The sequence below is a fragment of the Lagopus leucura genome, unplaced genomic scaffold (genome assembly GCF_019238085.1).
Source record: "Lagopus leucura isolate 7727_CA_CO unplaced genomic scaffold, USGS_WTPT01 Super-Scaffold_100027, whole genome shotgun sequence".
In the NCBI taxonomy this organism is placed as follows: domain Eukaryota; kingdom Metazoa; phylum Chordata; class Aves; order Galliformes; family Phasianidae; genus Lagopus; species Lagopus leucura.
In genome coordinates, this window is record NW_024962278.1 from 1,379,229 (window position 1) to 1,404,029 (window position 24,801).

The 24,801-nt window shown below is 38.7% G+C and overlaps 1 long non-coding RNA gene across 4 annotated transcripts in view; it reads right to left on the reverse strand.

Annotated features, from left to right (window-relative positions):
• Positions 1 to 24,801, reverse strand: part of LOC122185101 — a 90,579-nt gene that overhangs the window by 53,381 nt on the left and 12,397 nt on the right. Inside the window, exons 6-19 of one of the 4 annotated variants that reach the window (XR_006180726.1) lie at positions 24,405 to 24,540; positions 23,850 to 24,041; positions 23,504 to 23,631; positions 23,125 to 23,208; positions 20,533 to 20,636; positions 20,140 to 20,270; positions 19,256 to 19,395; positions 18,985 to 19,180; positions 15,132 to 15,323; positions 11,218 to 11,323; positions 9,482 to 9,692; positions 7,520 to 7,650; positions 7,257 to 7,394; positions 6,742 to 6,899 (exon numbers count right to left, since the gene is read on the reverse strand). This is a non-coding gene — a long non-coding RNA (uncharacterized LOC122185101). Of the gene's footprint in view, positions 1 to 6,741; positions 6,900 to 7,256; positions 7,395 to 7,519; positions 7,651 to 9,481; positions 9,693 to 11,217; positions 11,324 to 15,131; positions 15,324 to 18,984; positions 19,181 to 19,255; positions 19,396 to 20,139; positions 20,271 to 20,532; positions 20,637 to 21,133; positions 21,204 to 23,124; positions 23,209 to 23,503; positions 23,632 to 23,849; positions 24,042 to 24,404; positions 24,541 to 24,801 lie in introns of those variants that run through there. The other 3 variants (XR_006180729.1, XR_006180727.1, XR_006180728.1) reach the window with 3 other exon arrangements.

Genomic DNA, 24,801 nt, shown 5'->3' on the forward strand with positions numbered 1-24,801 from the left:
AGCTCACGTGCAACACTTAACACTGGGTCAGCAGAGCTTCCCTGTAAGGTCAAAAACGATTGACCTTGAGGTCACAAAGAAGGGAACTCTGTTCTTTATCTAATTGATTATCCCGTTTCCTTCATATTAATGCATTGGAAATGTCACTGTTATGCGGGTCAGGTATTACCTCAGAATGAAATCTTTCAAACGAACTCAGTGCTCTAGAACAGTGATTTTTTAAGAACACTGCTACTCAAACACGTGCTCGCCATACAAACCTAGAATGACAACATTATCCAGAGGAACATTCACGAATGGTTTTAGTAATACACTATTCACTGGTAACTAAATTAAGCTCTTAAGGAGATGCTGAACATCTGATTAGCTGGAAGTAAACAAACAAAACTTTCAGCATTGTTGAGCAATGCTGAAGATGAACACAGCACCTAAACAGAACAAAGTGGAATTCACAGCATCAAGAAGAATACTCGAGCATCCTAGGTTTATTTTTTTCTTTAGATAAACTGATCAAGTTATTTTGCATATTTTTCCCCTCTGAATTAAACAAATATTCAATTTCATAATTAAGTTTAACTTGAGTCATAAAAATTCCAGTAGCCTAATATTAAAGAATTGTTCACTCTGCTGTGAACTCGGATAGTTAATTTTCTTACTGCAAGGTCTGTGAGATTAATTCATTAAGCTACTTAAATAATGAAATAACGAGGGTTAGAGGCCGACATAAAGTAGCAAAACCAATAGATTTTGGAGAAGTAAGACAGTGACAGCCACTTCTTTCTCCGCTGAGATGCCCCAACTGCTACCTATTCCTTCTTGCTACACTGCAATGGGATACACAGAGGTGAGAAGGTCCATTAAAGTGAAAAGGTCCATTAGGCAGGAGTTACTCAGTCTGCTTGAAGTCAAATGATAACTATCAGAGAAAGTCCATCAGTTAGGGATGTGGAGAGAAAAAAATAGCTATTGTCATTACAACCAGCCCTGTCATCAAAGACAAAACAGAGGTAGGCCAAAAACTTTATGAACGAGTGCAAAATTTGAAACTCTTTTTCTATGTCAGGAAAGAACATTATACATAGGTCACTCCAAAAGTAATGTCTCCCATTTATTCCCATAGAAACACAGCAGACACAAAGAACACTATTTGATAGAGCAAATCCTCAGCTACAACTCTTGCAACGCAGTCACCACCAGTAGCTGTGCATTTTACCAGCCCACCCCTTTGCTCCATACGTACCTCCATGGCAGAGCCATTGCAGACTGCCCCTCTGCTGCCATCTGTCGCACAGCAACACAAAGCAATGGGATACAAGTGAGAAGGTTCAGCCTAAACCCCATCACAACAACGTCCACTTCTAATGCTGTAGGCCAACATAATGAAACGAGAGGCATTTCTTTTGGAGCAGCCCTCACATTAGACGATATCAGATGACAGTCACTAAACAGTGTAATAGCTCCTCTATGCTAGAAATATTTTAAACTTATTTGCACTCAAAGTAAGGTAAAAAGAGCTGTGATGGATTCTATTTAACATGCATCCCTCTGCCTGCATTGCTAGATTTCCTCTTCTGAGACAAGGTAAGCAAACTGGTGCTCATCAACCAAAGGAAGAGATCCCAAGGAGACAGAGCAGAAAACTAAGTCATGACAATCCCTAACTAACCTGCCTGACTTCAGATTCTTCTGTCTGCAAACATACTCAAATAGACATAAACCCATTCTCTTTGAGATACTCGTGTACCATTACTGGTAAAGGCTTTTCCTTATTCTTTTCTTAGCATGCAACAGGTTTGGATTTCTTCTTCCCCATAAAACTGCTAAATGGCCTGAAATGGAACGTGTAACTTTGCTATGAGCAAACAAACAAATGAAAAACTGACAGAATACAAGCAGCAGCACCACACATACCCCTTCCTGACATACAATAGCACTGTTTCAGCAGCATGTCGCTGTTACAATTCCCCTTTCTCTTGCTACCCATTTAATTTGTGCAGGGCCCTCACTATTTAAAAAATAGTAGCCTCTCTCAAATCAGACATTTCAATCACATGCAAATAACCCAGTAATGTATTTGCCAAACACTTAAGAAGTCAATAATTTGTGGTGGAAGCAGGATTAGTTTTTAAGCCTGCAAGTGAAAGTATCAATTCTGGATCATTTACATATTAGTTTACAAATACTGCTTATAGCTTAATAGCATCATAGATGTAACTTCACAAAGATATTGGCTCTAGACAGTAATTATATCCTCAGCCTAATGTTGCAGTTAATGGACATACACATTTCAATGATAATTGCAATGCCTGAACATGATAATGTGCCTTTATTAGCAGCTACAAAATAAAGCTCAGTTACAGCCACGCGCAGAACTGAACTATGCTAATTATTTATTTTTAAGATTGCCTGATTTGTGCTGTAAAATTATAAAATGAAAAAGCACAGCACTTCAGAACCAATGTTTAACTGCAAATGACATTGAACAGCTCTACAAAGGTTCATTCAGGTTGCAGCTGTCGTGAGCAATGGGCCCAAACCTAACAAGTTAGTAGGATACATGCATAGGTAACTCAACAGCAAATACACAGGAGCTTTTAAATACGTATACTTAATCCAATTATTTTTGACATGGAGCAAGACCTTTGATCCAAAATAACCACACATTTCTAAAAACAATGACCCAATGAACTTAGCTTGTCCCATTCTGGGGCAATTGAATGAACTGAAATAGTAGTCCAGGAGGATTTGTTGGAAGTTCTTTCTGCTGAAGAGAGGACAGGAACTAAAAGGAGACCAATCTAAGTAAAAATTTTTTTAATAAATTTTTGCTGCTTTCCAATTTTCTACAAAATAAATCAGTCAATAAATGTCAGATCCTCCAAGATGACAGGACCGAAGCGATACTCCTATGAACTTTTTTTTCTAATGATTAATAAATGAACAAACTACCAATCCTTTTGGCCAAGAAATGGACCAACAGTGAACGCTGAGCTCCTGTAAGCCCAACCAGCAACTACAATCCCACAGAACGATCCTAAATTTAACTCTGAAGTACAGATTTGATTAGTTTTGTGGTTGTCTCCATGCTGTAAGACAGAAGTTTAATTCAAGAAATATTAGATGTTCTCATCTAATTTTTGCTCTTTAAAGCTTTGGAAGCAAGATTTTTCTTTTTTTCTTCTTTAAAAGCATTACTGAAATCACCAAGGACTTATTTGCTGAATAAAGCAACTGTATTAGTCTATTTCAGTCTTATCTTCAACAGCATGTTGACCCCACAGAACTAGTGCGTATCAACATTTAAAGCATTCTGAAATATGCAGTGGTATTTATAACTTCAAGTTCTGCATGTAAGCCCAATACTTGCTCAATTTTGCAGTTGAAACTGTTTAGGAGAAAAGGTTTACAAAGGAATCAGCAATGAGATTTCTCGGATGGGATGTTTGCCTCAGTTCTACAGATTAGAAATCAGGAGATTTCTAATCTGATCACCAACCAGCACCTGAGTTTGACTGCCGTCTACTTTATTCGATTCATGCGCTAGTAATTATGTTCAATTCAATTCCCAAAGAGAGTGAAAATTACCTGAATTTGGAGGCATTTATGACCAGCCCTATGCAGTGCCTATACATACTGTAACCACACTTGCTGTCTTTGATAAAACCTGCTCAGTCCTGGTCGGGTCACTCCTTTCTGCACATGCATTCTGCCTCAAAAAGAAAAGGATCTTGCGAGAGTTGCTGAAGTTTGTCACCAGTACCAGACGGATCCAAGCTGCATGGCAGCCAGTGCCTGCCTTCCTGTAGGACCTGCAAGGAGACTGAACCCAACTCAGAGAAGGAGGCTCCTGCTGCCTCACAGCACAGCAGGGTAGCTGTGGAACAACAAAATGAGGTTTGGCCCAGTGAAGTGAAAAACATTCGTGACGCTGTTTTTCTTCTGAAACAGCCATTCTTTATTCTTCCCAAAATATGCCACGGAAATAAGTTGTACCCAATTCTCACTACAATGCTTCCTTAACAAACTCTAAATGTTAAACTTAAATGAGAGGCATTTCATGCAATCTGAAAAATATTCAGTTCAATTAAAAATAATTGATGCACGGTGAAATAATTCTTCCCAAAGCTGCTGTAAAATCTTCAAAAAATAAAGCTACTTAATAATTTTCATCTCCTACAGGCTAGAGAGAAGCATTATTGCATATTAAAAATTGGAGTGTGGTTTTCCCAGAGGTAAAAGAAAGTTATTAAAACAACCTATTTATTGTTGATATAACTATCCATTTGTGCTACACAAAAAGTAACAATTTCAGTACATTAAAAGAAAAGCTAATTAAGGCATAATTAGTATTTTCTATGTTTTGATAATTAAGGGTTAGTTGGCTATTTCTTCTTAAATTCCTTTTTGATGTACCCCGACCAAGCCTTTAATGAGCAGCTAACGCTATTGAATCCCTGATGGCTGAGGAGTTTAGTGACCACTACTACATTACTTCCATTTATCACTGCCTCTTTACCTATAAATTAAAGTAGCCCTGTAGCTATGTTGATCTACTTTATATCAATTTCTTCATCCATATCAGCTGAATATGTATGGCATTAACCTCATTTACTAGTTTGGAAAAGCTGAATTAAAATGAGATCTAATTTCTAGCACACAGAACAATTTCAAAACTGCCTGCTAATTTCCACCACCTGTCAGCATTGTGATCTTCACCTCACTGTAATGAAATAAAGCAGCATATATATTTTACAGCTCAGAAAATAATGATCATTCATAAGTGTTAAGATATGATTAATCACGAGGACACCAGGACACAGGATGTTTTATGAGATGCACCACAATCAATCAACACCTTCGCTCACAAAGATCCTCGCTGATGTCAGAGGGATTCCCACAGATCTGAGTCTCTACCTGCACAGAGTGAAAGCAGTCAGATCCTCACAGCTGTGGGCTTGGTTTTTTGTTCTGTTTGCTGTGGCTTGCATTTTTTCTTCCTTTTTTTGCTAGGTCATGCTTCTGTGTCTGCAGGCAGTGTAATCAAATATACATACACCCAAGAAATATCAAACTAACGTAAGTCAACAGAACACAAGTACCCAAGTTATGCATTAGAAGACAAACCCCTGTTCTGTGCTTAGATGATACTTGGTTACATGTGTTTTTTGCTTTCAGCTACTGCAAATAACAGAGCAAGGAAATGATATTTTTCCTCCCCTCTTAACACGTTGTAGTCTAAATTTTAGACCCTCCAGATATTTTTTTTAATCATAATGCAGATCTACCTCACATGTCAAGCCCGTAATTTAAAAGCTTTAAAAACACAAACAGATGCAATCCTAAACGTTAATAAAGTAACATCTTCATATTCACCACATAAATAATAAAAGGTGCAGGATACAGTAAGATGTGCCATTTGCATCCTCCACACCCTACTTTACTGTCATGCTTCAACTTGTACGTGTAAAACTTTTATGTTACTGTTCACTCTCACTTGCCCCAGTGTAACAAAGAAATTAGATGCCATATATTGCACTTGACAAAGACGCCAGCTCTCTCTCTTCATTTTTACATGAGGCTGTTACCCAGAAACAAAATTACCTGGATTATAACTCCTATTTTGTCCTTTGTGTCTCTCCCACTTTTATTTAAAGCCAGAGCAAAGGAAAAGCATGGCTTAGCAGAACACCCTACTGCACTTCAGGAGGTATCTCTCAAACTACTGCCACCTAGAACATACCAAAAACAGCTGCACAATACTCGAACCACACTAGGGCTACTGCTGGCTTAGAAAGAGCAGAACACAAAACCATGAATTGCCTTGTGGTGGAGTAAAGGAGTTAACAATCAAAGTGCCTTTGGGTAAAGTTTTGAGCTACTTAAAGCAATACCAACAACTGATTTTCATATAGAAAACACAACCTTCTGAGCATAACTGTTCTGATTATGGGTCTAAAAAAGGCTCTGCCTACAGAAGCTGAGAACAGAGCTCCAGCAATAACCTTCAGTCAGGCTCTGCCGAAGAGCGCAGCTCAGCCTCAAATACTTGCCGTTACCGACGTCATTTTCACCACGCTCCCCTCACCTGACACGTGAATACCTTCCAGCTTTGACCTCTTGTTTGAAGAACGGCAACAGGAAACTGAAGGGACAAATCTAGACTAATAGCGCCACATGCTGTACAAAGCACAAATGGCAAGTACACAATTGTGGAAGATACAATTCTTACTCTGCTAGAGTGACAAAACAGTGAAGTGACATAATGTACAGTTCTGTACCCTAATTCCACTGCCCATGCAACGCCAGAACATTTTAAACGCAATTTCTTTCTCTTCTATAGAACCACTCTCATAATCTACTAAATAATATTTCTATTGTCAATCACTTTTGTTTTTTTAACCAGCTAAGTGCCATTTATTTCACCATTCACACCAAACCTGAATGTGCAAAGGAACTAACAATAAGAACTTTACTTCGATACACATATATATATTAACCTTTTCTCCAGTTCAGAAATGTTATGAGGTGACTTAGCTATTAGCTAACTTAGCTACTTAACCTCTTATGAAATATTTATTAACAAAATGTTTCCAGCAAGTTAAAGTTTGATCTCCTCTTGACAATTCACACTGTCAGTAAGACACAGAGCCCCCCATGACGTCCCATGCTGTCAGCTGCCAACATGGCAGTGGTTTGAAACATGCTGGGGAAGGTTACAAACCCCTCCCACTGCCTCCTCACCTCTGGGATTTGCAGGCAGCCTTCTCTGCCACTTTCTCATGCTCAAAGATATTCCTGATACTCAGTTGCATCAAGCCCCACAGGTATTGCACGTGCCACGTGCTCCTTGCTGAGAAACACACAGAGAGTGCTGATACGAATATTTCCACCTACAACAGCTCAGAAGAAAACAGAACAGATGAAACTTGATAGAGCTACACAGTGCCAAAGAGCCCAGTGTAGTATTTAGCAGGAATATAATATTTACTCATTCACATGCTCTATTAAATTCAGAAGATAGCATTTTGATGTATTGTTTTTGTATTGGAAACACAAAGGTAATTCAAGTATATCACAGTATCAAGGAAGAGATTTCCAAGAGTTTCCTATTTTTCCTTAGACAGTCAGCCTGGATGGACTGTTTACTAAGAATGCACTTATTTACTGAGCCCAAAGTTCATCTATCATGGGCTTGTTTTTATAGTATGCACGGATGCAAAAATGAGTCAATTAATGAATAAAATTAATCTACTTACACAATGTGCTCCACAATTTTGTTCAACTACTCTGCCTTCTGTAACCATTTTCTGCATGCAAGTGTATGATTAAATGGTGAAATACTCCTGGAGATTACTTCAACATGGCTGAAGCGTGCAAAATTTCCATTACACATTCTGTAAATAAATCCATTCAAACCGTGTTGAATATTTATCGAAATATGTATTAAGTTAGTCACTTGATATATGCCTGATATTTCTGCTACCAAGCGCAAGCCTTTTTATTGTGTATTTGTAAATACCTGCCAGCAGCACACTGCACCATGGGATTTACAACTGTGAGGGTAGAATGCCATCTGCTGCTACACTTGCTGCTACAGCAGGATAGAACAGAAGAATCATCATACAAGTGCTGCCTTCTGGTTTCTCTTAACTGCAAAATATATACAATGACTTTATTAAGAATTGAAAATGAAAAAAACCACAGCTAGGAGCTCAGAAGATTTACACAGTTCTCACTGTAAGATCAGCTAAAGGAATGGGATACGGAGCACAGAATTCTATCAATGCAAATGGGAGGCTGCTATATTCAGCCTATGAGAGCAAAACAAAAACAAGAAAAGAAAAAAGGAAATGTAATTAGTGTAACTTGACTGCAAACTAAATTCTGCTGGTACATACTGTAAGCAAACCATTAGAAAAGGACGTCTTGAAAATGCATTTGTAACGAACTAGACTTGCTAGACTCGGTCTAGAATTTAGAAACAGCCTTTGAAGGGTTTGGCACCCTGGCAAACCTTCCACTTTCCTGGGCTGGTCACTGACAACACACAGGTCACAACCATAAGCAGAACGTGGAATATGATATAGCAACAGTTTGATTCATGCCCACTCACTGAGAGGAGAAAAAAAATACTACCATCACCACCACCACCATCTTCTCTTGAATTCAACCTACAGTTTTACACTGAGCCCTTTGGGTAAAAGCTAATTCTTTCTGATCTAATTGCTCTTCAATAAATCAAATGGAAACATCAGGCAGCACTTCACTCGATAACAAACCATTTAACCTTCCACACAGTGCAATCACAGAGCTAGTCTTACGGTTATTCAAAACGCATTGCTGAGTCAGATAAATTCAGAGGCACTGAACTCAAGGGTGGTTTGCAAACATATAAATTTTGCATTTTATCTCCTGAGAAGGGAGTTCCAGGTGTGCACTGCTTTACCCACACTGAAATGCTCCCAGCCTTCCCTAATGAAGGACATGGAGCTTAGGCAGTCAGCATCCCAACAGTGTTACAGCACACTGTACCGACTGGACTTCTCCACACAGTGAGAGCCCAGTCAGTCAGAATAGAAAACCATACAATCAAAATTCTCAAACCTGATGAAAACTGGACAAAGAGACAAAATAATCCGGGAATTAGATCAGATTAACAGCAAATACAGCCACTTTGCCTCTGAATTGCCATCGGTAGGAGTTCTGCTAGTGGAAATACCAGTAAAAATGTGCTATGTACCTTCACTTAGCACCAGAGAATCGTGCCATATTTAAAAATAACAAACCAGCTTTGACAATCGAAAGGAACACATCATTTTCATGAGAAGGCAATTCAGTATAGCGTAACACAATTTTTCATTCTAAGTAAGGAAGTATTCCATGAAGCTGAAGTACAGTTCAAACCCAAAGGGATAAAGGAATTCTTGAGATTGGTGCCAATCACAAAAAAGGATACAGCACTACAGCAGTAAAATCAGATCTCAGTCACTGTCACAACTCTTGCTAAAGATTCGCTTGGGGCTCCCAACAGAACTCTCAGTCTTTCCCAAGATCAATTGATCTCATCTTACTGACATTCTCTTTATAACATCTATATTATGACTGTCCCCTACAGTTAAGGTGAATTAACTGCTGCTTCTTCAAAAATGCATCTTACTTTTCCCTCTTTCGTACTTAAAATGCAGAAAAGCTAAGTAATGAGAGAAATACAGTGGAAACCACGTAAATGAGTAACTGTCAAAAGAAAAGAACTATTAAAAGAATAAATCTTGCATACCCAGCTGTGAAATATAACACAATATAGCAGAACCCAGCTAAATGTTTGAAATAAAAAATTGAAATGCAAAGTAACCTAGAATTGTTTAATGAACATAGCTGTTAAAATATTCACTCCTCGCATGCTTAAACTTAAGAGCACGATGACACCACACCAGTAAATTACACACCTATCCAACCAACCACCGCTAAGCTCACAGCTTACGTGGCTCCAGGTGTGCTGTCAGGTCCATTTCTCCACAGGCCTGCTCCATTTTCACGTCACTCTTCAGAGCACACGTTACCTCTGAGGTGTGCTGAGGCTGCTCCCCCACACACGTTTGTGAAACCGATCCAAGAACCACAAAATTGCCAGTTCTACTTTTTCATTACCAGCCTGTGGTACCTGGGCATCCAAAGGCACCTGTTGAAACAGCCTTTGGTAACAAAAAAAGGAGATGTTTTCAGGATGGACTTTCAAGTTAAATGATATTACCATAGCTAATCTCTTTAGGAACCCATCAGCCATTTTTTGTTTGCCTAAGTATCTTCTAGGATTTTGTTCTGCTTAGATGCCAATTATGCTAATTGACCACTATTAAACATAAAACATCAACATAATGCTTTTCTAATTACTTTGTCACTTGAAATTTTTCTCAGATGTGTATGCTATGCTGTGGCAAGTTTGTAAAATACTTTCTGTTCTTGGATCATTAATTCCTCACTGTAATAAAAGCAAATTGAAAGTGCAAGGTAAGAGTTGTCTCAGGGTCCCTGAAGATTGAAGCTATTGTACTCAGAAATAAATTTTTATATGTATATATGATGCGCGGCCTCCTAAAACATCCATACAGTATTTTCTGATCCAAATTCTCACATTGTGCACATCTCTTTACCAGGACTGATTTCAAAGAATTAACTACAGCTTTAATCAGCTAAGAGTATTTTTTTTCATATTACTTTATTACACTTTCATGTTCTTCTATGATCAGTTCCTTGAAATCTTAGTTCCATAACAATTCAAAAAGTTATTCTCACTCTTTCCCAATACTGAAACACCGAGTAACTAGATCAGAAGTCAGCAGGCCACTTCATTTGTAAGTCTATATATGAAAACATTGTATTATTAATAAAAACATAGCAGGAGACTGCTAACACCGCACAGCCCCAGGGCAGATGAGGAATGCAAGAAACAGGAAAAAATGCAAAGCTTTTTATCCCATTATAGACTGCATGCCCTTTTTTGTGTGTTAGCTGGTGTAAATATCAGGCTCAACGATGCATGCCCTTTCTCATATGCTCCTGGTGTAACATAGGTAACAATGGGTGTAAACAAGGATCAAGCGTGTGTCACATCCTTTCTACCTGCCACAAAGTATGTATGTAATTTGCAATACTCCCTAGCATACTCCTTAACCTCAAAGTTTGCATGATAGGGACTACAGCACACACATTTTAAATCTAAAGCTGCCTCTTTATTCCTAGTTCTAGTCTAAAAGTCACCCAAGCTTTCAGTGGTTGACTAGCAGCTCCTCTACACTCCTTTGCTTGCAAGACTCTCAATTAGTAGGAAGGAAACAGCACAGAAAATAGTAACCACAGCTCACAATCAATAAAATTAATATTCCTATAGGAATATAACAACAAAAATATCCAGTAGCTATCCAATCATATCTCAACACTGAGTATGGCAAGAGACATGTTTGCCTTTAGGCTTCTTCCATTCCTCTTCAGCAGAACTTTGACATGATAGCAGCCTTACTGACCCCTTCACTACTCAAGATGGTGACAGAGGAAAGACCACGGTCACTGCAATGGCTGCAGTGCACAGAAACACACAATTCTGGAACACCCACCATCCAAACAATGGATTGAGACAGTCGAGTTCAAATACTAATCGATGTGAATACTAGTCGATACTAAAACATTATAAAAACAGAAATGAAATCAAGCAATACTTACTGACAGGGTAATTCTCCATCCAGAGCATCATGTTTAACAGAGCTAGTGTACATCAATCTTCCCCCCACGAAAGTATCCACAAAGTAGACAGGCCGTGCCAGATGTCCTAACATTAAAAAGAAAAGAACAGTTAGTGATGACAAGCCATTATGGTAGTACAATACACTTCCATAAGGCATCAGAGCTTTCTTAAGGTATCATAGACCATAGAATGCTCTCAAGAGAATGGTTAAGTTTCTCATCTTCTCAGACTTAAAACCTACCCAGAGAACTCAACCAACATTCTGAGGAGAACTGACAGATAAACTACAACAGCTCACTAAACTGGATGCATTTATATACAAAACAGCACAGAACCAACTTAAAATACAAATCACATACAAACTCAAAAAACAAATTCATCATGCTCAAGATAAGACATATAATTAATCTAGTATCTTCACAGCTACAAATTATTTCACAGAATACAACTGTGGCACAGCTGTATCTACTTAACAGCATTATGAAACAGTTGAGACTTTCTCGTCTGCTTCCTTTCTTTGCTCTATTTAAAATAATTACTTGTAACGTCCAACTGACATCTAAAGTCTTATTTTGAATGTGAAAAATCATTTGTACAAAAGAAAAATTTTATTTTCCTAAGTCAAGCATATTCTTAATGAAAAGAACTTCTAAACCACTAAATACTTCCCGAAGTCTCTGCTTCATACTACCCCATCATCCTTTCTGATCCTGCAGATCCTTCAGCTTATGTATTTAGCACAGACCATAAAGATGCTAAATACTGAAATCCAGCTTTCTAAGTATGGAATCCAAGTTTACAAACATCAAACCAAGAATTATTTCGGCCTCTGTTCTGCTGGACGCTCACTACCACACTGCAAAGTCTGGATTATTTTAGCCTCTCTGGCAAGTTAGGGTGTCATACTTCTATGATCTTTGACCTACCTCTACCTACAGAAGCCAAGCAGATTCCTGCTTCAGCTTTTTAAGCTGTGAATCCAGTACCTAACAGCATCCTCTCTCAGCAGAGCAGTGTCAAAGCTAAGAACCAAATGGCAAACTAACATACAAATTTGTACATATTTTGGGACATCTACAGACTCCTTCCTCAACTGAAATGCACAGAGGCAACAGAACACTAAAGCTACTTTTAGACTCCATCTTCATCTGGCAAAAGGTACTTTGTAATGAATTCCAACAAAATTAAAAACAACAACACAGCTAAGACAAATAAATTGGAACAGTTTCCATGCAGGTTACATCAAGTTAGAAATAAGGGTTCTCACTAAGTGTGAGATTTACATAAGCCAGATCTCTTACCGTCATCACTAGGATTTTACCAAGCGATGACAGCATAACTTACAAGAGTGAATACAGCACACTGAATAAAGTCTGAAGTCTTCAGAACACATTTTGAAGTTTAACATAAGCAAAAAATTACAGATAAACAGATGAGGTCACATCACAGCTTTAAACCAACGTTCTACCTTGAATGTTTCTATGTACAAGCGGGGACTGCTATAAGAACAGTACCTGTCAAAATCTCTGAGGTTTTGTACAAGTCTGTTTCACGTTCTCTGATAAACTACTCTCCATTCACACAACATCAAATATTACCCAATTTCCTCACATTAAGCATGGTTGTATTTTGGAAAATCCAGAAATGAGAAAGCAATGAATGCTCTGCTTCCCAAGCTCTTTCAGTGAGGAACCATTAACAGCTCTGAGATGTTCCAGTATCCTTACGACCTGAACATGGTTTATCACATGACAATTCAACATAGTAATTGTGCTTCAGTCAGACCTGTGGTACAGTGCATTCCATACATCTAAGTGCCGCAGGCACAAGAAAACCTCATGACATAACAAAGATGGGGGGGATCAAATATACACTAAAAGATAATGCTGAATATGGAATAATGCAGACCATTTCAAGACAAGTTTGGGCTTATCTTAAATCTCAGTTCTTTTTTTTTTTAAATTACCACAGAAATACATACACAACAAGATCTGGAACTGAAAACAGAAAAGTGTCAACTTTTAAGATGAGATGTGATGAAAACTTGTAACCATCTTCTTGCATTTTTGCTGTTCCATTTCCAAATAATTATTATCTGTAAGGGCAGTTGACACCACGGACCCACAACCAACATAAAATACAACATTTCCAAGCGAAACTGCATCAAACACACATCACAGATTGCAGTACAAACAGCTGTTAATCTAAGACATGGAGAGATTAACACCATCACTAACTAAATACTGAGCAGCCGAAGCATCTGAGAGAACAACTAGAGCTCAAATTAAATCAGCATTAACAGCTACTAAAGAATAGCACTTTGAAGATAGTATCACAAACTATGAAGCCTCTTCAAACACCATAACAATCACTTTGCCCAATAATCTTTTTCAAAATAAAAACCCACATCCTCTTGCAAATGGGAGCAGCTTGTGTTTAGTTACACGATGAGATGCCCTCTTCTCTCAACAACAATTAAAAGGTTTTAACTTCTTTCCCTCTTTTAGACCCTCAGTACTTAAAATGCATTTGCTTTTGTAGCTACCTAGGCAGACAACATCTTTTCTTTTAGAAAATAATTATTGCAGTAATAATCTGTAATTATGGTTTATAACAGCAATAATCCCAAAGAAATGAGTCATTACCACAGATCACGAGTAATCATTAACAACTGCTAATGACCCATTTCTTGGGGATTATTGTTTTAGTAAACCATGACCAAATCACTATTGATACTGAGAGCAAGACAGTATAATAAAATGGGATCTTAATATGGTATTAACTTATTTTGCACCATTAAAAGCCATTAAACATCTAAATTTAACTACATATGTCTAAGGGATGGAGCAGCTATTGTTCTCCGTGAGCACAAGTGTTCTGTTTACACAAAAGAAACACAAAATTTAAACTGCATCAAGTATTTCCTAATGCACAGAGGCACAGTCCCCAGAGCACCAACACTGAAGGATTCCAACTCATTCCATCCCTCTGGTCCCCCTTATTGGGTAATGCAGTGTAAACTCAGACTGCAGCTAGTCAATGAAATCAGGTCAGTCAGTGGAAGTTCTCCCACATAGAAGTTGCTGGGTGCATAGGAGAAAGTGGAATAAATAAAATCAGGTAAGTGAAAGGTTTTATATGCATCCATGAAAAAATAGCTCCTACATAGAAGGAATTTGAATTGCCCATGGAAGAACAGCAAAATATATCATAAATATTTAAAAGCATGCAAAGAAACAGCTGTATAACAAGTAAGCTGTCTCACCTTGTCAAAACAACACCATTTATCCGTGTAAAGATGCAACACATGTAAGATAATTTATTAAGAAAGAGCCAGTGGTTGTAAAGATCAGTTAGGTGAGATACAGAGCCCTGAAATAGGTACCCAAAAATACATCAAAAGCACTACTTACTTTTACAACTTACGCAGTAACAATTCACTTGGGTTTCTTAGAAGTCTGGTAATTCACCTTAACAGAATTGTTTAATGTAAGCTAAAGTTTTAAAAGTAAATTTAGTTTTTACAGATGGATAAATGCAAGAGGAAAAAAGTTAAGATCTTCAATTCCAGAAAATGCTCAAATAGCAGCTGGCTCCTATTAGGGCACCTGGGGCACTGATAGGTTGATGTTCAGAAATTTAAGGAGTTTTTAGAGCTCTCATGTCTATACTTTAAAGACGTAACAAGATATTAAAGGTATCAACTGTCCATCTATCTATTCAACATAAAGACAACCAGCAAAAATGTGGTGCAAGGTCACTTGGAACATGAATTTCTAGTTCCAGAAAAGATGGAGAGGCATCTGCCATAAGATCATTGTAAAATCATAAATCTTTCATATGCAAGGATATTTATACTGCACATAAAACAATCTAAACATTAAATACTGACCTTCCTGGACTGTGACTTCTAATGGATTCCTACTAGAGGAGTGCAAGAGTTTTCGGTAGTTTTGGGCATTTTGGTCAAACAACTGTCCAAGAAGTGTAGAGATCTTTTCACATCCACACCTGCTAACCGCATAGTTGCTCCACTTGTTGGAAAACTGTAGCTGTATCATCCAGTGAATCTTCCAGGCCATCTCTAGAATAGAAATAAAAAGTAACCACTTAATCACATTGCCTGAAAGCTCCTTCTTCGCTTTCCCATCCGGATCTTGCCCAACTGTCACTGAAATGCTGAGCTGTATATGAAAGCCATAGCACCTGGTGTACACAACAGACAGATGTAAGCCCTCATTTTAAATACACACATACCCCTCTCTACCCATCAGAACAATATTCTATTTGTGCTATCCTCTTAATGTACAGCTTAAAATGCAAAGAACTACAAGGCAGATAGGAGATGAGATTGGCAGTATGAACGCAAAAATAAATCCTGAAAATCTGAGGTCCTCTGTGCCTATGCCTGAATATACAGGCAGCATATTTCTCACAGGATAACTGTGGAAAAGAATGGAATATGTAGCGGAAGGGAATTTTGCACATCCATCAAATTAAGTACAAGACCATGATATCAAAGCCAAGAAGTTTCAGTAAAATTCCATGCAGTTGCTTTATAAATGCTTATTATGGGTTCTTCTACAAGAAATACCTCTAACAAAAAGAGCAATATCTCTTCCTGTGAAGTATAACTGTACTTATTACACAAATCACAGTAGGAAAAGTTTACTCATCAGCAGGTTAATCTGCTGCTGCACAGGCAATGAACAATCTGTAGAGTCTTCAGAAATGTTTCACTGGGTACAGATAAAGCATCATATTTTTTGTAAAGGAATGCAAGCATGACTGCAAGGTGAATACAGAGCTCAGGAGTCAATCAGACAAGCAGGCTGTGAAAATAAAAGTCTACACTGAACTTTAAAACCCAAAAGAAACAGCAAAGAAAGCTGAAATCTCGGTGCTTGGGCTCTACTTTAGGTAGAAAGGCTATCAAATCCGTGAGCACACTGACCGTGGAGCACTGTAGAAGGAAATTACTTCTTTCCAGGTAGAATACATCTCCTTGGTATTGAAAGGTTTACTCATAGTATGGATGGAGGTTTCGTCTCTTTGGCTTAGAGCCCAAATGGCTCATGCAGACTGGCTTCCTCTGCATGTGGACATATTAATGTGCCCAGTGCTAACACCTCAATTTTGAAAGATATAAAACAGCTGGGCATCCTTCTCTGAATGTATAACCTCCTTAATGAAGGGTGATATTATCACCCATACTGGCTTGTAAGGAAAATGATCACTGCAGAAAGCAAGACCTACTGACAAAGATACCAATTAACGTTCTTGGAGCAAACAGAATTCTTGACAGATCATCCCGTGTTTCTCAAGAACTGTCTAGACACTTACTATCAAAGACTACAGTTGATATAGCTGTCTATTGAAATGCCATAACAGGATCTTCATCACAAAAGAAAGTACGACAACGTCATAAAGATACATCAGTTAGAGCAGCAGGAGGTTACATGCTCACAGCAATGTCAGGACTGTCTTAAGAACGACACAGAGTGCAGAAAATCAGAACAGAAAATATGACTTAAAATGTCAAGGAAGTTTAATCTGCCTGAGACATGGCATAAGAAAACTAACTGCATATACACCAAGCTGCTGCTTCTTCCTGTTTCTAGGTTTGGAGTGCTGGAGGCATACAACTTTGAGTCATCAGGAACCTTTAACGTACCTCACACAGGTAATACCAACAGCAGCTTAGCCACTAAAAAATGAGATGAGAAGAGATGCATGCATGAGATTTTGGCTAAGTTGAGACAAAAGGATAACAACGGTGAAGCTGAATGTCTTTCCTCACACAAGCAGACCAAATATATCTCAGCAAAAGAAAACTGAGAAAGAAAAGCAGATGTGGTTTATTCCGCAGTCCTGCAGTATCTCATTAACAGGTATCCGTGAAAGCCCTCAAAAAACTAAATTCTTTCAGTAATCTGAATGTGTTTTTTTTTATTCACTGTATTACAGTGTGGACTATAAGGCACACTTAAACTATTTAAAAAAAAAAAAAAAAAAGATTTGAGCTCAGAAATTGTTAGCCAGCCCATTTCAATCTTGGCACTCCAGCTTGCACTGTGCTGTCTTAGGCTTTCTAATGCATGGAGTTTGCTGCTTTCCCCCATCACTCTGAAACCCACGGCACTACAAAGTGACTAATCAAGCAGCATATATAAATAGGTCACTGCTGAAAAGGTAATATCTAACTTAGAACGGCTGCTCCAAAAGTAATGCCTCATGTTTTATTACACTAGCTCACAATGTCAAAAGTGGATGGTAGTGGGATGACAGAAACGGATAAACCTTCCCACCGATATTCTGCATTATTTTCTTGGCCTGTGACAGATGGCAGCAGCAGAAGACCAGTCTGTCACAACTGTATGGAAGTTCATATGAAGCAAAGGTGTGGGACTGAGTTCCTCCACATGGAAAAAATGGCGCCACTGACATTCAGCAATGCTTGGTAAACATTTTCAGAGACCAAACAGTGGATATAGCACAGCGAGGAGGTGTGTTCAAGCAGTGGTCACAGCGATGTCAAAGCTAAGCCATCATTGTGATGTGTTCACATCACAAAATGAAGAGCATGTAAACCAGCTCATCCTCACAAACTGTCCAAATGCAACCAAGGAGCTGCGTAGGGAGCTGAACATCAGCTTCAATGCACTGGAAGCAATGTTGGCAACATTGGAATATTGCCATGTTTGCACCAGGCGGGTCCCACAAACACCTCCACAGGAACAGAAAGAAGACCACCTGTAAATTTGTCATAAACTACTGAACCAGTCTGAGGCTGAAAGTGACAGTTTCCTGAATCACACATCATTACCAGTGAGGAGATGTCGTGTCACTACCAGTTGGTACCAAAACCACAGCCCAATGGGTGATGAGACACGAATTTCCCATTCAAGAAAAAGTTCAAAATGCGCCCTCAGGAGGTAAAGAGATGTGCTCAGTCTTTGGGACAGGAAATGGGTGATCTGTCTGAACTTGCTGGAAACCGGGCAAACCATCAGTTCTGACTGGTGCAGTGTGACACAGACTAAGAGGAAGTCTCAAACTTCCAGACTCATGCAGAAGATCATGACCTTTCTCCTGCAACATGATAACGCCAAGCCCCATACCAGTTTGAAGAACATGCAGCCCATTGCCAACTGTGGCTTCTAAGTCCTGCCACAACCACTGTACAGTCCAGACTTGGTGCCTTCTGACTTGCATCTGTTAGAACTCATGAAAGATGGACTGTTTAGGCAACATTTTCCTAGCAACACCATCATCATAGCAGCTGTGAAACAGTGGAAGACCTCCACTGGTGCAGATCTTTAAAAGGACACCATGCAGCTCTTGTTCACTGCTGGCAAAAATGCAGAGCAAACGGTGGGTACTAGGCTCGAAAACAGCGTTTACTAACTGAGAATTTTCTCTATCAAATAATGCTAATGTGCTCTTCAGCTCTCTGTTGTAGTTTCCATGGAAATAAACAGGAGGCATTATTTTCAGAGCAATGTGCATAGAAGGAAAAAAAGGCTTTTTTAAGAACAGAAGAGACTGCAAGAGGAATAAGAGCTAGAACCAACATTTGATATTGACCTGGATTTAATAATCAGAGTAGATGGTGTCAATCAAATAAGATATTGCCCTGGTCATCAGAATTAGAGTTTTAAACATAACCGAAATGTAACACACTGATACAACTGAAAATTAAACATTCTGTGTTACAGTTCCAACAGTTGCAATTACAAATTTACCTTACTACTGCAGGAACACACTCCAGTCTGGAAGTAATATAAGCTTTTGTTGTCTCAGGTGCACAGGTATCTAAGAGGCAGGGTTCTGCTGTTTTCACAAAAGGTACAGATGCCACCATTCTTTGCCACAGAGTTACCAAATAACAAACGCTATTTGGAGCAAACTCCCAGTGCTGTAAGAAACCAAAACATACATCTGTTAAAGCACCCCAGAGTGAAATTTTACTTGTGAAATACAATGCTTTTATCTTGAGCAGTTTTATTCACTCACCTAAATACTGAAGGACCCTGTCAGAATTGAGATGTTATGGAACACACCACGGACCACGCTCACAGTTACTGCAGTGTGCTACCCACTGACACTCTGGCCTACAGGAGCAGCACCCTACTGCTGGGTGTTATCTTCCACTGCTGTAATGAAGAACAGAGAAAGCTTCCAAAGGAAACAGTAAATTAACAATCACAGTGTTACTCAAACAGTGGGCACACCCAAAAAATCCGTAAGATTTTTAAGAAGTGTGAGAATCTTGATCCTGTCTTCCAGGATCAGGTCTTTCCTCTACATCTTTCACAGGTATGCAGGGACCCCTCACAAATTTAGACTCTATTTCACCCAGTTTCTGAATCCAACTTAGCAGCTTAGCATATAGGCAACTGTACATATACATGTACACGTTTATATATGTATGTACACAAAAATTTAGAGATGCAAAGATGCAAAACCAGAGCTTCAAGCATCTAGTCAGTGTAGGCACTAAGTTCAAAAGGGAGCACAGGTTTAAGCATTTTAGACCTGGACAGAGGGTCTAGTTTGCCTTTTTTTTTTTTTTTTTTTTAGGGTAAGGACTAGAGCTGGAGGATTAACATCTAGGTCCTATTTCAGTCATCTATTCCTCCTTTAAACCTAGTCCCATTACAGAACTCCACGGGCGTAACAGGAACCAGCTGCAAAGATTTTAGAAGTAACATCACTAATAGTATACTTCTATGTGATATTGCATCTGTGTGATGTTGCATCACTAACAATACATTTCTATGTCAAGTCAAGGCTCACCACATCCTCAAAAAACACATAAATCAACAAAGCAAATCGGGATCAACTTCTCTGTCTTTCAATAGTAGAACAGAACAGAAAACTTCAGTATACGTTCCTACCTGTAGGCCAGTAACGGTACAGTTTGCTATGAGCTGGAAAACTTCTGGGTAATCTGTCACTAACTCTCCTAGTTGATGGTTTGTCATCAGCTGAGCCAAGAACCGACAGAATTCAAGGGATCAGATAAACCCTAAATTCAAAGAAGTAAATTTTTAAAAAGTCAACAGTTTAATTTAGTAGAATTTTTATGAGCACTGTGGCTGATCAGGTGACAATTTCATTTGCACAGCATTTCTGCTTTATTTTGAATAGTAAAGCAAAGCAAACAGATGGCAGGCTGAAAGTGGTTTTGATAGATGCAGTAAATTAATGACAAATGTGACAGGCAAAAACAAGCCCACAGCTGTTTCAGCATTCCAAATAAACAGAATCACAAGCAGACAGACAGATACCTGCGGATTTTCAAGTATTTGTTTCGCTCCTATGGTTAGATTACCAAGATACCTGGCACGTTCTGGATTGCTGAATAAAGATCTCCTTGTAGAAGCAAACTGAACTAAGCAGGAAAAGAAAGAACAAAATAAATGTAAGAATAATATATTATTCTGGAAAATATATATATATGTGTGTATATATATATTTATTATCTTACTCCTTGAATCAAACAAATCTACTGTGTCTGTAGCACATTCAGTACCTGAAGATTATTCCTTCAGCAACGTCCAGAAGATCATTGTAAACAATTACGGCTCAGTTTTAAAATTCTCTTTTGCAATAGGTTACAACTTCATCAAAATAATCAGGTGGATGCTTTGTACGTGGCAGTCATGCTGAAATTCAGGGGTTTTGAACACTTTCAGACTTAGAAATGAGAACTAAGGCCAAAGTTCAAAGACGACATTGTGACTGGGCGCTGAATCAGTGCATGTGGGACTCATAATTTATACGTTCATGCACAGAATGAAACACGTGTCATCTGAACACAGTATAAATGTAAAAAAAAAAAAGACTACTGTCATCATTTTAGTGTAAATCTTTGTGTCACTTACTAACCGAGCCAACATTGGTGGAAGGCAATGACACAAATCAAAAAACAGGTCCAAGGTCTTTGGCTCCAGGAAGATTAAAGGAAAAGATAAGTAGGTTTTATTATTTTCTGCCAGCAATAACTAAGTATATTTAACAGAATCATCTTTATTATTCACAAAAGTACTGTGAATATTCATTGCACAATATCACACAAAACACCATTCTCTCTGTATTGCATCTGTCCTACAGCTCAAAGAATATTTCCCTGAAACCACCCATGATGCAGAACACTCTCAGTCGCCTGCAGAAAGCTGTTCTGTACCATACATAGGTAACCGTGATGTCTTTGGGTTGCTACAGCAGAACACTAAAACAGGCACCAGACAAGAAGGATTAGTTTGAGGCATATATAAGCAAAGGCAAGTCTTCAGCTAAAGGCCCACAGACTACGCTAGAGTCTGCAAGCATATATTTTGGTAGCCTCTCACAGAAAAGAAAACTTTAAAGACTGAATTAGCAGGTCACCATGGAAGCGTATCAAGCGAACTATAGCACTACTTTCTTTCATGAAGAAGTAAAAACAGTGTAGAAAGAAGAGCACTGACCATTCACCACTATGCAGCCCCACAAGAGATGTAACATTTGAAGTTGTTCCGTTTATAAGCACTATATTTCTACAGGCAAAAAATACAAGTTAATATGCTTATACACTGTTTGCATTGAATCAGGAAAAGGGAAATCCTTCCATGTAAAATTTAAAGTATCTGAAGTAAAATCTTGAAAAAGTCTCTTAGCCAACTACAGTTACTTGAACAAATTCAGCCTTTCATCACTATTTCCCTGCTTGGCACACATATCTAATATGCCTCATGCTGTGATAAAAGCCTACAGTACATTAAGTTAAAAGGAATGAAAATCGATGAAGAATAATACAGTTGAAATCAAAAGTAGTATCAAACACTACAGTGTCATGTTATACAAGTAGGGCAGCAAAGATGGGGAAAAGCTGGCAGGCAAGACGCAGGAAGAGTGGCTGAGGTCCCTTGTTTTTTCAGCCCAGAGCAAAGCAGAATGAGGGCAGCCCTCACAGCAGCTGCAGCTCCTCACAGGCGGCAGAAGGCAGCGCTGAGCTCTGCTGCCTGCACCCCAGAAATGGCATGGAGATGTGTTGGGGGAGGGTCTGGTAGGGGTTACAGAAGGGTCTGCACCAGAGGGTGGTGGGCATGGCACAGGCTGCCCAGGGCAGTGGGCACGACCCCAAGCTGCTGGAGCCCAAGGATCATCTGGACACCACTCTCAGACATAGCATGTGGGTGATGCTGCGTGAAGCCAGGAGTCAGACTGGATGATTCCTGTAGGTCCCTTCCAACACAGCTTTGTCCATGGTTCTAAGTAAAACACATTTAAACCTCCAATCGTGGTTAAGGGAGACAACACAGAAGCTTTGTCAGAAGTAAAGCAGACTTCCAAACAGGATAATTTGGCAGGAAGAAAGACAAATTAGCTCACAAAGAGCTCCCTGTTGCTAGTGCTAAACTGCTTTCATTACCCCAAGTAATGAGCTAACTTGGATGTATCCACACTACAGTGCCATCTGCAGTGTGTAATTTTGTGAAGTCAAAGCTTTAGAGTCTAAAAACCAGAACATAACACTCCTGCTGCCTTCATTAATGAATTCATATTCTAGTGCAAACAACCACATTTAATACATGATTTTCTCAGCAGGAAGAGGAAATAAATTAGACATGCTACAAGTGCTGTACCTCTTCAAGGTGCTCTTATCTGAGGGATGAGAACAGTGTTCAGCCTTTAGTTAATCTCATTTACTGAGAATACCTACTTATAGACCACACTCATTATTTGTCTGTAGAAGTAATAATAGGAAAAGCTTGACACAAATAGCAAAACATTTCCTAATAACTCATCAGCAAGAAAGCCACACATAGCAAATATTCTCTATGTACAAGTATTGTGACAAAAGAAGTTACACAATACAGTGGGTATAGAATGCTTACAATACTAGCAATGCGATTCTTTCTTACTTCTTCTCCAGCTTCCTGGAATCTGCACAGTGCATAGGTCATCTGCAGATTCATTAGCTGAGTTTCCAATGAAATCAAAATTGACAATTTAGTACAAGCTTCAAGAGATCACACACACACAGAATCACACAGAATCACACAGAATCACACAGAATCACACAGAATCACACAGAATCACACAGAATCACACAGAATCACACAGAATCACACAGAATCACACAGAATCACACAGAATCACACAGAATCACCCGGGTTGGAAGGGACCTCAAGGATCATGTAGTTCCAACCCCCCTGCCTGGCAGGGCCACCAAACATACACATTTAGATCAGGTTGCCCAGGACTCCGTCCAACCTGGCCTTAAACACGTCCAAGGACGGGGCATCCCGTCTAGATGCACTGCTAGACTTCGTTGCCGTCGATCGCAAAGGGTTAAAGGTTTGGCCAAGGAAACACCTTGTCAGGTGACCTGCATAAAACATCTTTTGAAAACAATTTTGAAAAGAAACTTCAAAGTTCACAGCAAGAGAACACTAAGAGGAAAAAAAAAAAGGAATCCTTCAAATATAGGACATGGAGTTATCCTTAAAGACAAGGGAAAAATTACTACTACCAGGTACATCATTCACATCAAGCTAAAGCTTTCAGCCTTATAAACAACTGTTAAAAGCCCAGTGAAATAAAAATTTTAAGTACTTACAGATAAGACAGGGCACGTCAGCGATAAAGCCTGCTAAAATACTGTTAATGCTCATTGCAAAAATCAAACTGTAAGGTTTCATGCGTTGTGGTTACTCCAGACCAGCGTGGAGCATCTACCATATACATCATATGGGAAAGGATTATGTCAGCAATTGGTGATCTTTCAGTTCAATGCCTACGATTGTCCAACCTGCTAAACAACACGATTTCACTTAATATACTCACACTACTCCTTTGCTATGTCTAGAAAAGTCTAACATTAAAAATAAAAAATAAAATGAACAGTCTGAATGTAATCTGAATTCAGCTATTTACAGTAGTAAACAGCTGTCTCTGTTGCAGTAACAATGCAAATATAATGCATCTGTACTGTCAGAATAAAAAGGTACTTGTTAAGCAAAACAAGCTCTTGGGATTCAGAAATCTACACTGAACACAGCAAGAACACATTTTTATTTATTTCTCACTGTAATAATGAAAATTTAATGTTTTATCTTAAAGAAAGTTACTGCTTCAAAATTATAAGCACAATACAAAGGCATGAAAAACAAACCTCAAATTCACCAGTCACTGACGTGGTTCCTTAATGCTGTATGGACACATTTTGTTTGAAAAACTGTACAAGAAATGCAACAACTTTGCATCGTAATCGTCTGCCGTTTGCTTGAATTCCAAGTCTCACCTTCAAGCTGATCAACAAAACAAAGATAACAGGAATCAGAATTAACTGTCATTAGATGCCTCATTAACAACTACTGCATGAGATCAGTACTGACATTAAATTCACTTGACTTCGATATCAACCATTTTGCTGCCACTCCTCTCCTAACTTCTAGGCTCTTGCATGCAATAGGCTGCAATTATTTTAATGATTCTTTAATTATTATCTGAGCGTGTTTTTCAATGTGCTATAGATGCTGATAAATATTTCTAAAATCAGCTTCCTATGC